This window comes from Palaemon carinicauda, chromosome 45, assembly GCF_036898095.1.
Source record: "Palaemon carinicauda isolate YSFRI2023 chromosome 45, ASM3689809v2, whole genome shotgun sequence".
Taxonomy (NCBI): domain Eukaryota; kingdom Metazoa; phylum Arthropoda; class Malacostraca; order Decapoda; family Palaemonidae; genus Palaemon; species Palaemon carinicauda.
The window spans coordinates 10902120-10915465 of record NC_090769.1 but is presented as its reverse complement, the minus strand read 5'-3'; positions in this window follow the sequence as shown (position 1 = coordinate 10915465).

The following is a 13346-nucleotide window of genomic DNA, read 5'->3' as shown; positions in this document are numbered from 1 at the left end:
AATAATAATAATAATAATAATAATAATAATAACAACAACAATAATAATAACAATAATGATAATATCCTTATTATTGTCATTATGATTGATATATCATTATTATCATTAATATTGTTTACCCAGCGCAATTGAATATTATGTTGATTTGATATGGATTTAACTTAATGTAATTTCTTCTGTAGTGATTAAGATATTCAGTTCACTACACATAGATTATTTTATTTTATTTTCGCCTTTAAACTTCATACCGCCTAAATTTTCATAATTATTCATTTATGGTATAAGAAAATTTTCTCTTTTTAAGAAAGCTATGAATTATTATTATTATTATTATTATTATTATTATTATTATTATTATTATTATTATTATTATTATTATTATTATCATCCAAGCTACAACCCTGATAGGAAAAGCAGAATGCTACAAGCCCAAGGCCTCCAATAGGGAACGCAGCCCAGATGGGAAAGGAAATAAGGGTATAATAGATAAACTATATTTAAGTAATGATTAAAAAACAATATTCTCACGTTTTTGGTTGCAGATGAATCATTTTTGATTAAGAATAATGATGAATAACTGCAAAGACACTTGGAAAACTTTGAAAGAGTCCTGAAGATCAGAGTGTCGAAACTGAACGTAAGCAAGAATAAAGTTATGGAGACAAAATCCCAGATTATGGAGAACTTAAAGTTAATATGAATGGCTAAAGATTGAAGTGATTGATTCGTACAAGTGAGTGAATGAATGTAACTTTTGACGGTAGGATGTGGGGAGAGTTATGACGTGTTAAGTATAAAAACTGGTTTGTTATATAAAGAAAAAAAATCATCTTAATTTTTATTGTAAATGAATCGCTGCTATTAGATGTGCACTTTAGGGAACAGCCATTACATAACAACCACCCTCTCCTTTATAGCTGGAAGCATTTAACTTTTTACCAAGAGTTTGCGACCACAAAAATGGGTTTTAAATTCACATTTGCATAAGTACCAGTTGCTCAATCTCCGACTATGACCTCTCCTTCGCCTGTTCATGAAGTCCTCTTTAATTGTAGGATTAATAAGGACAAAATAACAAACTCTATATTCATGACTAGGTACAAAAACATTGCCTCTTCTTGTAGCAGTGAACCTCCTGGAAGCCCTGAGAGTATGTCCCTTGAATGACAGTCTTCACGGGGCTAGGATCAAGCGGTTAAGATAATGCAGGAATTTCTTTCATTCCGAGCCTCACAATCAAGCAGAATTGCTGATCATTGCAGCAATTGTTAAGTAATGAAAGTCAATTTTCTTTATCGGGTAATGGCCCAATTAGGAAAAGGGGGGGGGCGTTGTGGGGGAGGAGGAGGAGCTGTGAGTAAAGCGAGACCTAGAGAAAAAGTAATGAATGGGACAAAAACAAAATATCCCATTACTCTTGACCCGGATTGAAGGGAACAATGGCGGAACTCAAAGAAATATAATGATGAAATTATGCTTCTCAAGGATGCAAACCTTTTTGCTCAGGACAAACGGGCTGACAAGCAGCAGAAAGAGTGTGGACGAAAGGATGAAGGAGGGTAATAACCAAGGAGCTAAAAAGAGAAGGGGGAACTAGGGGAAGTGAGGGGAGAGGAGGGTAGGTCAATGGGGATTGGGGAGGGGGGGGGGGGTATTCAGATAAGAGGAATTTTCCTCACAAAGTTGGTATGTTGATGTGAATGAGCAACTCTCGACAAAAGCTGAATGGGATATGAGACGTATTTTTTTTACATAAGCGAAAAACAACATTAGCCATTTTGGTTTCCGGTCTCGTTACGATGCGACAAGAAAGTTTACAGCATTCATTATGCGGAGAATTGTGTGTGTATATATATATATATATATATATATATATATATATATATATATATATATATATATATATATATATATATATGTTATGTAGATACACGCACACATACACACACACATATATATATATATATATAAATATATATATATATATATATATATATATATATATATATATATATATATATATATATATGTATCTATAAATTTCTACAAATGCACGTATACATAGCTACGTAATCACATATAGATATATAATGAAAGTGAAAAATGCGTATACATATAAACGTATATATGTAAATATGTATGCATGTGTGTACGTATGTTGCTGAGTGCACATACACGTGGTATTTCATGATACACCAGTATCACTCTTATAGGAGTGACTCCTTTAGCTAAAGTGTCTTTAGAAGAGACTCTTTAGCTATGGTAAGCAGCTCTTCTAGGAGAAGGACACTCCAAAATTAAACCATTGTCCTCTAGTCTTGGGTAGTGCCATAGCCTCTGTACCATGGTCTTCCACTGTCTTGGGTTAGAGTTCTCTTGCTTGAGGGTACACTCGGGCACACTATTCTATCTTATTTTTTTTTCTTCCTCTTGTTTTTTTGAAATGGTGTGTTGGGCAGGCTTAATAGATGGGCCATGGATGCCTGGTGGTTTATCAAGAGGTTGTCTTTTCCTTTTTCTGATTTTTTCTTCTCAAAACCATCCTTACTGTCCTCCCTTCAGTTGAAGTGGCTATCCTGGAGGGTATTTAGCCTTGCATGGTGTATCGGCTCCTCCATGTTGACCAGTTTTTCCGACTTTTTACTATAGTCTATGGATATCATCAATCACTTTTATTATTATTCTGTACATATTGTTTTTGTTTTAATTCTTGTTAATCTAGTTTTTAAGTATGATGTCTCTTTTTTATTTCTATTAATTCTTATGCTGTCTGGAGACATTGAGCAAAATCCGGGACCAGTACGTCCTAGATTTCGTCAATGTCGTCTTCTGTATTGCAATATTCGTGGTCTTCATGCAAATATCCGAGACCTTACAGTTGCGTCCAGACAGTATGATATTCTTTTGTGCTCAGAAACTTTGGTTTCTAATATGAGGCACTCATCTGAGCTCCTTATAACTGGTTTTAAGAAGCCAATAATGCTGAAACGTGATTCCATTCCTAGGGCCAGGGGAATGGCGGTGTATATTAGGACCGAGTACCCTGCTTCTCATAAGTCCTGCTATCAATGTGGATGTCATGAGATTCAGGTAATAAAAGTTTGTGGCAGGTATAACAACTTTTATTTGTGTTCAATCTACCGGAATCCAGACATGGATGATTCTATCTTTGATTGTCTACTTACCATTATGGCTAAGATACAAGAAGATGATAGAAAGGCTTCGTTTGTCTTTGTTGGTGATTTTAATGCTCACCATAGGGAGTGGTTGAGTTCTATCTCTCCTACCGATCGCCATGGCTTAAGAGCTTTAGACTTTGCCTCAGAATCAGGCTGTGAGCAAATCATAAATGAAGCTACTCACAGGTCTGGTAATTGCTTGGACCTCGTATACACTGACTCCCCTGGCGTTATAACTAGTAAGGTTGGTTCTCCAGTCGGGACTTCTGATCATGCTTTGATTTCATTATTAGTGAAGACTGAGCAGCCTGTCCCTGATATATCATATTCTTGTAAAATTTATATGAAATCCCAAGCAGACTGGAATGGGATTTTGCATGATCTTTTGTGCTTGAATTGGTCACAATTATATAATAGTGTAGATCCTGTTGTCCCTTTGAATGAGAATCTAGTCAACATAATTGATAGGCGTATCCCTTCTCGTGTGCTAAGGTACCGAATGAAGGACAAACCGTGGTTCAATGATGATTGTAGACGTGCTTATTTGGAGAAGCAGGAGGCCTATCACCTTTGGAAGGGTAACAGATCAGATTTGACCTGGAACAACTATACTCAGCTTCGAGCTTTTGCTCAGAGAGTTTATGCCTCAACTGAAAAGGAGTACAATTTAACCATACAAGAAACCCTTTCTGGTACAACTCAGGAACATAAATGGTGGTCTACCCTTAAATCTGCACTCTTTGGTGTAGATGCAACAGTTCCTCCTTTACTTAAACCAGATGGCTCAGTCACTCACTGTCCAAAGGAAAAGGCAACCCTTTTGGCTGATGTTTTTGACAGTAAACAGAGTAATGAAAAACTTGAACTTCCTCATTCCTGTTTTCCTGAGGCTAAACTAACTAGTTTAGCTTTTCGATCTCGTGAGATTAAAGCTCTGTTGATGGACCTTGATGCTTATGGAGGTGTAGACCCTAATGGTATTTTTCCTTTGTTTTTTATAAAGACAGCAGATTTCTTAGCTCCAAAGTTATCTGTTATTTTACGCAAGTTAGCAAGAAGAGGAGCTTTTAGCACTTGTTGGAGAATTGGTAATGTTACTCCTCTATGTAAATGTGTTTGTGGTAGCTCAAGTTCCACTGATTACCGCCCAATTTCCATAACTCCCATATTATCTAAAGTTTTTGAACGTCTTCTGGCAAAACGTCTTAATAGGTTTGCTGAAGGTAATCATCTATTCCCTAGTTTGCAATTTGGTTTTCGGAAAGGCCTTGGAGCATGTGATGCCCTTCTTACAATCTCCAATGCAGTACAGAAATCCCTTGATTGTGGTCGGGAAGTTCGTATGATTGGCCTTGATTTTAGTGCTGCCTTTGACCGTGTTAATCATGAGGCCCTTGTTTTCAAACTGAAACAGTTGGGAGTGGGTGGGTCGTTTCTTAGCATTATTATTGATTTTTTAAGTAGTAGATCTCAAAGAGTTGTTGTTGATGGGCACCATAGTGAGTATAGGAATGTGATATCCGGTGTTCCACAGGGTAGTGTTCTTGGCCCATTACTTTTCATACTATATACACATGACATGTGGTTTGGCCTAGAAAATAAGCTTGTTGCATATGCAGATGATGCTACTCTCTTTGCATCAATTCCATCCCCTGAATGTAGATCTGGGGTTGGTGAATCCCTTAATAGAGATTTAGCTAAAATTAGTGCATGGTGCAAATTATGGGGTATGAAGTTGAATCCTAACAAAACTCAAAGTATGATTGTAAGTAGGTCAAGGACGGTGGCTCCTCAACATCCGGATCTCAGTATTGATAATGTTTCTTTAAATTTGTATGACTCTTTCAAAATTTTAGGCGTGATTCTCGACAGCAAATTTACTTTTGAGAAACATATAAGGTCTGTGTCTTCTTCAATTGCACAAAAAATTGGCTTATTGAGAAAGTCTTTTAAGATATTCGGTGATCAATCTATTCTGAAGAAGTGTTTTAATTCTTTTATTCTACCTTGTTTTGAGTATTGTTCTCCTGTCTGGTCTTCAGCTGCTGATTCTCATCTTAATTTGTTGGACAGAAACTTACGGTCTATTAAATTTCTTATTCCTGATCTAGATATTAATCTCTGGCACCGTCGATCAATTAGTTCATTATGCATGTTGCATAAGATTTTTCATAACTCTGACCATCCTTTACATTCAGATCTCCCTGGACAATTCTATCCTGTTCGTAATACTAGGCAGGCAGTTAATTCTAATAGCCAGGCCTTCTCCATTATAAGACTCAATACTACGCAGTACTCTAGATGTTTTATTCCAGCTGTTACCAAGTTGTGGAATGATCTTCCTAATCGGGTAGTTGAATCAGTAGAACTTCAAAAGTTCAAAGTTGGAGCAAATGCTTTTTTGTTGACCAGACGGACATGAGTCTTTTTATAGTTTATATATGACATTTTTGTTGTTGACGTTGTTAATAGTTTATATATGATATATCTCTTTTGACATTACTTTTTTTAGAATGATTTATTGTTAATTTGTTCTCTTCAGTTATTTATTTCCTTATTTCCTTTCCTCACTGGGCTATTTTTCCCTATTGGAGCCCCTGGGCTTATAGCATCTTGCTTTTCCAATTAGGGTTGTAGCTTGGATAGTAATAATAATAATAATAATAATAGCTTTTGTGAAAATCATTAGTGCTGATTTTGCTAGTTCCACGACCTTTCCCTTCCTCCCAGTAAGTGTTGGTCCCATTTGCCTGTCTGGCCTTTTCACGTAGGGACATTCAATACTATATTTTGAAATCATCGTAATTATAGATATCTCGTAATCTCTAGGTCTACCTGCTACCATTCCCTGGTCCTAGCTTGGATAGAGAGGGGTCTTGGGCGCTGATCATATTTATATATGGTAGGTCTTTAGGGTATTGTCCTGCTACGGTATCGTCACTGTTCCTTGCTTTTGCCATTCATGTGTGACCTTTAAAGCTTTAATAGATTATGGATCAGGTGATACCGCCCTATATGGTGGTAAAATAAGAGAGTGTCGAGATGGCAAGTTCCTACCCAAATGAAAGCTACGCACCGTCAAAAAGCTTGAACCAGGAAACCTTCAATCTTCACGTGTATGCTTTGCTTATTGGTTAGAAATGTTGGTCCCGAGCTAGACGTCGGCAGTTCTAAATATGGAACTATTTCATGCAGATTATATTAGCTGAACACAGATAGAAATATCTGGATATTAGATGGTTCTTTCCTTGACTTTTACTGTGATTTACAATTGGTGTGACAAGATTATTTCATAGCTTTGGTTATTGGTAAGAAAGGCTGGTCCCGAGCTGGACGACGGCAGTTCTAAATCTGGAACTATTTCATGCCGACTATAGTGGTTGCACACGGATAGAAATATCTGGATATTAGCTGGTTCTTTCCTTGACTTTTACTGTGATTTACCATTGGTGTGACAAGTTTATTTCATAGCTTTGCTTATTGGTAAGAAAGGCCGGTCCCGAGCTGGACGACGGCAGTTCTAAATCTGGAACTATTTCATGCCGACTATAGTGGTTGCACACGGATAGAAATATCTGGATATTAGCTGGTTCTTTCCTTGACTTTTACTGTGATTTACCATTGGTGTGACAAGTTTATTTCATAGCTTTGCTTATTGGTAAGAAAGGCCGGTCCCGAGCTGGACGACGGCAGTTCTAAATCTGGAACTATTTCATGCCGACTATAGTGGTTGCACACGGATAGAAATATCTGGATATTAGCTGGTTCTTTCCTTGACTTTTACTGTGATTTACCATTGGTGTGACAAGTTTATTTCATAGCTTTGCTTATTGGTAAGAAAGGCCGGTCCCGAGCTGGACGACGGCAGTTCTAAATCTGGAACTATTTCATGCCGACTATAGTGGTTGCACACGGATAGAAATATCTGGATATTAGCTGGTTCTTTCCTTGACTTTTACTGTGATTTACCATTGGTGTGACAAGTTTATTTCATAGCTTTGCTTATTGGTAAGAAAGGCCGGTCCCGAGCTGGACGACGGCAGTTCTAAATCTGGAACTATTTCATGCCGACTATAGTGGTTGCACACGGATAGAAATATCTGGATATTAGCTGGTTCTTTCCTTGACTTTTACTGTGATTTACCATTGGTGTGACAAGTTTATTTCATAGCTTTGCTTATTGGTAAGAAAGGCCGGTCCCGAGCTGGACGACGGCAGTTCTAAATCTGGAACTATTTCATGCCGACTATAGTGGTTGCACACGGATAGAAATATCTGGATATTAGCTGGTTCTTTCCTTGACTTTTACTGTGATTTACCATTGGTGTGACAAGTTTATTTCATAGCTTTGCTTATTGGTAAGAAAGGCCGGTCCCGAGCTGGACGACGGCAGTTCTAAATCTGGAACTATTTCATGCCGACTATAGTGGTTGCACACGGATAGAAATATCTGGATATTAGCTGGTTCTTTCCTTGACTTTTACTGTGATTTACCATTGGTGTGACAAGTTTATTTCATAGCTTTGCTTATTGGTAAGAAAGGCCGGTCCCGAGCTGGACGACGGCAGATCTAAATCTGGAACTATTTCATGCCGACTATAGTGGTTGCACACGGATAGAAATATCTGGATATTAGCTGGTTCTTTCCTTGACTTTTACTGTGATTTACCATTGGTGTGACAAGTTTATTTCATAGCTTTGCTTATTGGTAAGAAAGGCCGGTCCCGAGCTGGACGACGGCAGTTCTAAATCTGGAACTATTTCATGCCGACTATAGTGGTTGCACACGGATAGAAATATCTGGATATTAGCTGGTTCTTTCCTTGACTTTTACTGTGATTTACCATTGGTGTGACAAGTTTATTTCATAGCTTTGCTTATTGGTAAGAAAGGCCGGTCCCGAGCTGGACGACGGCAGTTCTAAATCTGGAACTATTTCATGCCGACTATAGTGGTTGCACACGGATAGAAATATCTGGATATTAGCTGGTTCTTTCCTTGACTTTTACTGTGATTTACCATTGGTGTGACAAGTTTATTTCATAGCTTTGCTTATTGGTAAGAAAGGCCGGTCCCGAGCTGGACGACGGCAGTTCTAAATCTGGAACTATTTCATGCCGACTATAGTGGTTGCACACGGATAGAAATATCTGGATATTAGCTGGTTCTTTCCTTGACTTTTACTGTGATTTACCATTGGTGTGACAAGTTTATTTCATAGCTTTGCTTATTGGTAAGAAAGGCCGGTCCCGAGCTGGACGACGGCAGTTCTAAATCTGGAACTATTTCATGCCGACTATAGTGGTTGCACACGGATAGAAATATCTGGATATTAGCTGGTTCTTTCCTTGACTTTTACTGTGATTTACCATTGGTGTGACAAGTTTATTTCATAGCTTTGCTTATTGGTAAGAAAGGCCGGTCCCGAGCTGGACGACGGCAGTTCTAAATCTGGAACTATTTCATGCCGACTATAGTGGTTGCACACGGATAGAAATATCTGGATATTAGCTGGTTCTTTCCTTGACTTTTACTGTGATTTACCATTGGTGTGACAAGTTTATTTCATAGCTTTGCTTATTGGTAAGAAAGGCCGGTCCCGAGCTGGACGACGGCAGTTCTAAATCTGGAACTATTTCATGCCGACTATAGTGGTTGCACACGGATAGAAATATCTGGATATTAGCTGGTTCTTTCCTTGACTTTTACTGTGATTTACCATTGGTGTGACAAGTTTATTTCATAGCATTGCTTATTGGTAAGAAAGGCCGGTCCCGAGCTGGACGACGGCAGTTCTAAATCTGGAACTATTTCATGCCGACTATAGTGGTTGCACACGGATAGAAATATCTGGATATTAGCTGGTTCTTTCCTTGACTTTTACTGTGATTTACCATTGGTGTGACAAGTTTATTTCATAGCTTTGCTTATTGGTAAGAAAGGCCGGTCCCGAGCTGGACGACGGCAGTTCTAAATCTGGAACTATTTCATGCCGACTATAGTGGTTGCACACGGATAGAAATATCTGGATATTAGCTGGTTCTTTCCTTGACTTTTACTGTGATTTACCATTGGTGTGACAAGTTTATTTCATAGCTTTGCTTATTGGTAAGAAAGGCCGGTCCCGAGCTGGACGACGGCAGTTCTAAATCTGGAACTATTTCATGCCGACTATAGTGGTTGCACACGGATAGAAATATCTGGATATTAGCTGGTTCTTTCCTTGACTTTTACTGTGATTTACCATTGGTGTGACAAGTTTATTTCATAGCTTTGCTTATTGGTAAGAAAGGCCGGTCCCGAGCTGGACGACGGCAGTTCTAAATCTGGAACTATTTCATGCCGACTATAGTGGTTGCACACGGATAGAAATATCTGGATATTAGCTGGTTCTTTCCTTGACTTTTACTGTGATTTACCATTGGTGTGACAAGTTTATTTCATAGCTTTGCTTATTGGTAAGAAAGGCCGGTCCCGAGCTGGACGACGGCAGTTCTAAATCTGGAACTATTTCATGCCGACTATAGTGGTTGCACACGGATAGAAATATCTGGATATTAGCTGGTTCTTTCCTTGACTTTTACTGTGATTTACCATTGGTGTGACAAGTTTATTTCATAGCTTTGCTTATTGGTAAGAAAGGCCGGTCCCGAGCTGGACGACGGCAGTTCTAAATCTGGAACTATTTCATGCCGACTATAGTGGTTGCACACGGATAGAAATATCTGGATATTAGCTGGTTCTTTCCTTGACTTTTACTGTGATTTACCATTGGTGTGACAAGTTTATTTCATAGCTTTGCTTATTGGTAAGAAAGGCCGGTCCCGAGCTGGACGACGGCAGTTCTAAATCTGGAACTATTTCATGCCGACTATAGTGGTTGCACACGGATAGAAATATCTGGATATTAGCTGGTTCTTTCCTTGACTTTTACTGTGATTTACCATTGGTGTGACAAGTTTATTTCATAGCTTTGCTTATTGGTAAGAAAGGCCGGTCCCGAGCTGGACGACGGCAGTTCTAAATCTGGAACTATTTCATGCCGACTATAGTGGTTGCACACGGATAGAAATATCTGGATATTAGCTGGTTCTTTCCTTGACTTTTACTGTGATTTACCATTGGTGTGACAAGTTTATTTCATAGCTTTGCTTATTGGTAAGAAAGGCCGGTCCCGAGCTGGACGACGGCAGTTCTAAATCTGGAACTATTTCATGCCGACTATAGTGGTTGCACACGGATAGAAATATCTGGATATTAGCTGGTTCTTTCCTTGACTTTTACTGTGATTTACCATTGGTGTGACAAGTTTATTTCATAGCTTTGCTTATTGGTAAGAAAGGCCGGTCCCGAGCTGGACGACGGCAGTTCTAAATCTGGAACTATTTCATGCCGACTATAGTGGTTGCACACGGATAGAAATATCTGGATATTAGCTGGTTCTTTCCTTGACTTTTACTGTGATTTACCATTGGTGTGACAAGTTTATTTCATAGCTTTGCTTATTGGTAAGAAAGGCCGGTCCCGAGCTGGACGACGGCAGTTCTAAATCTGGAACTATTTCATGCCGACTATAGTGGTTGCACACGGATAGAAATATCTGGATATTAGCTGGTTCTTTCCTTGACTTTTACTGTGATTTACCATTGGTGTGACAAGTTTATTTCATAGCTTTGCTTATTGGTAAGAAAGGCCGGTCCCGAGCTGGACGACGGCAGTTCTAAATCTGGAACTATTTCATGCCGACTATAGTGGTTGCACACGGATAGAAATATCTGGATATTAGCTGGTTCTTTCCTTGACTTTTACTGTGATTTACCATTGGTGTGACAAGTTTATTTCATAGCTTTGCTTATTGGTAAGAAAGGCCGGTCCCGAGCTGGACGACGGCAGTTCTAAATCTGGAACTATTTCATGCCGACTATAGTGGTTGCACACGGATAGAAATATCTGGATATTAGCTGGTTCTTTCCTTGACTTTTACTGTGATTTACCATTGGTGTGACAAGTTTATTTCATAGCTTTGCTTATTGGTAAGAAAGGCCGGTCCCGAGCTGGACGACGGCAGTTCTAAATCTGGAACTATTTCATGCCGACTATAGTGGTTGCACACGGATAGAAATATCTGGATATTAGCTGGTTCTTTCCTTGACTTTTACTGTGATTTACCATTGGTGTGACAAGTTTATTTCATAGCTTTGCTTATTGGTAAGAAAGGCCGGTCCCGAGCTGGACGACGGCAGATCTAAATCTGGAACTATTTCATGCCGACTATAGTGGTTGCACACGGATAGAAATATCTGGATATTAGCTGGTTCTTTCCTTGACTTTTACTGTGATTTACCATTGGTGTGACAAGTTTATTTCATAGCTTTGCTTATTGGTAAGAAAGGCCGGTCCCGAGCTGGACGACGGCAGTTCTAAATCTGGAACTATTTCATGCCGACTATAGTGGTTGCACACGGATAGAAATATCTGGATATTAGCTGGTTCTTTCCTTGACTTTTACTGTGATTTACCATTGGTGTGACAAGTTTATTTCATAGCTTTGCTTATTGGTAAGAAAGGCCGGTCCCGAGCTGGACGACGGCAGTTCTAAATCTGGAACTATTTCATGCCGACTATAGTGGTTGCACACGGATAGAAATATCTGGATATTAGCTGGTTCTTTCCTTGACTTTTACTGTGATTTACCATTGGTGTGACAAGTTTATTTCATAGCTTTGCTTATTGGTAAGAAAGGCCGGTCCCGAGCTGGACGACGGCAGTTCTAAATCTGGAACTATTTCATGCCGACTATAGTGGTTGCACACGGATAGAAATATCTGGATATTAGCTGGTTCTTTCCTTGACTTTTACTGTGATTTACCATTGGTGTGACAAGTTTATTTCATAGCTTTGCTTATTGGTAAGAAAGGCCGGTCCCGAGCTGGACGACGGCAGTTCTAAATCTGGAACTATTTCATGCCGACTATAGTGGTTGCACACGGATAGAAATATCTGGATATTAGCTGGTTCTTTCCTTGACTTTTACTGTGATTTACCATTGGTGTGACAAGTTTATTTCATAGCTTTGCTTATTGGTAAGAAAGGCCGGTCCCGAGCTGGACGACGGCAGTTCTAAATCTGGAACTATTTCATGCCGACTATAGTGGTTGCACACGGATAGAAATATCTGGATATTAGCTGGTTCTTTCCTTGACTTTTACTGTGATTTACCATTGGTGTGACAAGTTTATTTCATAGCTTTGCTTATTGGTAAGAAAGGCCGGTCCCGAGCTGGACGACGGCAGTTCTAAATCTGGAACTATTTCATGCCGACTATAGTGGTTGCACACGGATAGAAATATCTGGATATTAGCTGGTTCTTTCCTTGACTTTTACTGTGATTTACCATTGGTGTGACAAGTTTATTTCATAGCTTTGCTTATTGGTAAGAAAGGCCGGTCCCGAGCTGGACGACGGCAGTTCTAAATCTGGAACTATTTCATGCCGACTATAGTGGTTGCACACGGATAGAAATATCTGGATATTAGCTGGTTCTTTCCTTGACTTTTACTGTGATTTACCATTGGTGTGACAAGTTTATTTCATAGCTTTGCTTATTGGTAAGAAAGGCCGGTCCCGAGCTGGACGACGGCAGTTCTAAATCTGGAACTATTTCATGCCGACTATAGTGGTTGCACACGGATAGAAATATCTGGATATTAGCTGGTTCTTTCCTTGACTTTTACTGTGATTTACCATTGGTGTGACAAGTTTATTTCATAGCTTTGCTTATTGGTAAGAAAGGCCGGTCCCGAGCTGGACGACGGCAGTTCTAAATCTGGAACTATTTCATGCCGACTATAGTGGTTGCACACGGATAGAAATATCTGGATATTAGCTGGTTCTTTCCTTGACTTTTACTGTGATTTACCATTGGTGTGACAAGTTTATTTCATAGCTTTGCTTATTGGTAAGAAAGGCCGGTCCCGAGCTGGACGACGGCAGTTCTAAATCTGGAACTATTTCATGCCGACTATAGTGGGTGCACACGGATAGAAATATCTGGATATTTGCAGCTCCTTTCATTGACTTTTACTGTGATTTACCGTATGTGTGACAGGTTTTTTTTTCATGGCCCGAGATAGGTCTCACTTTTTTTTCTAATTTCTCTTATTTCAT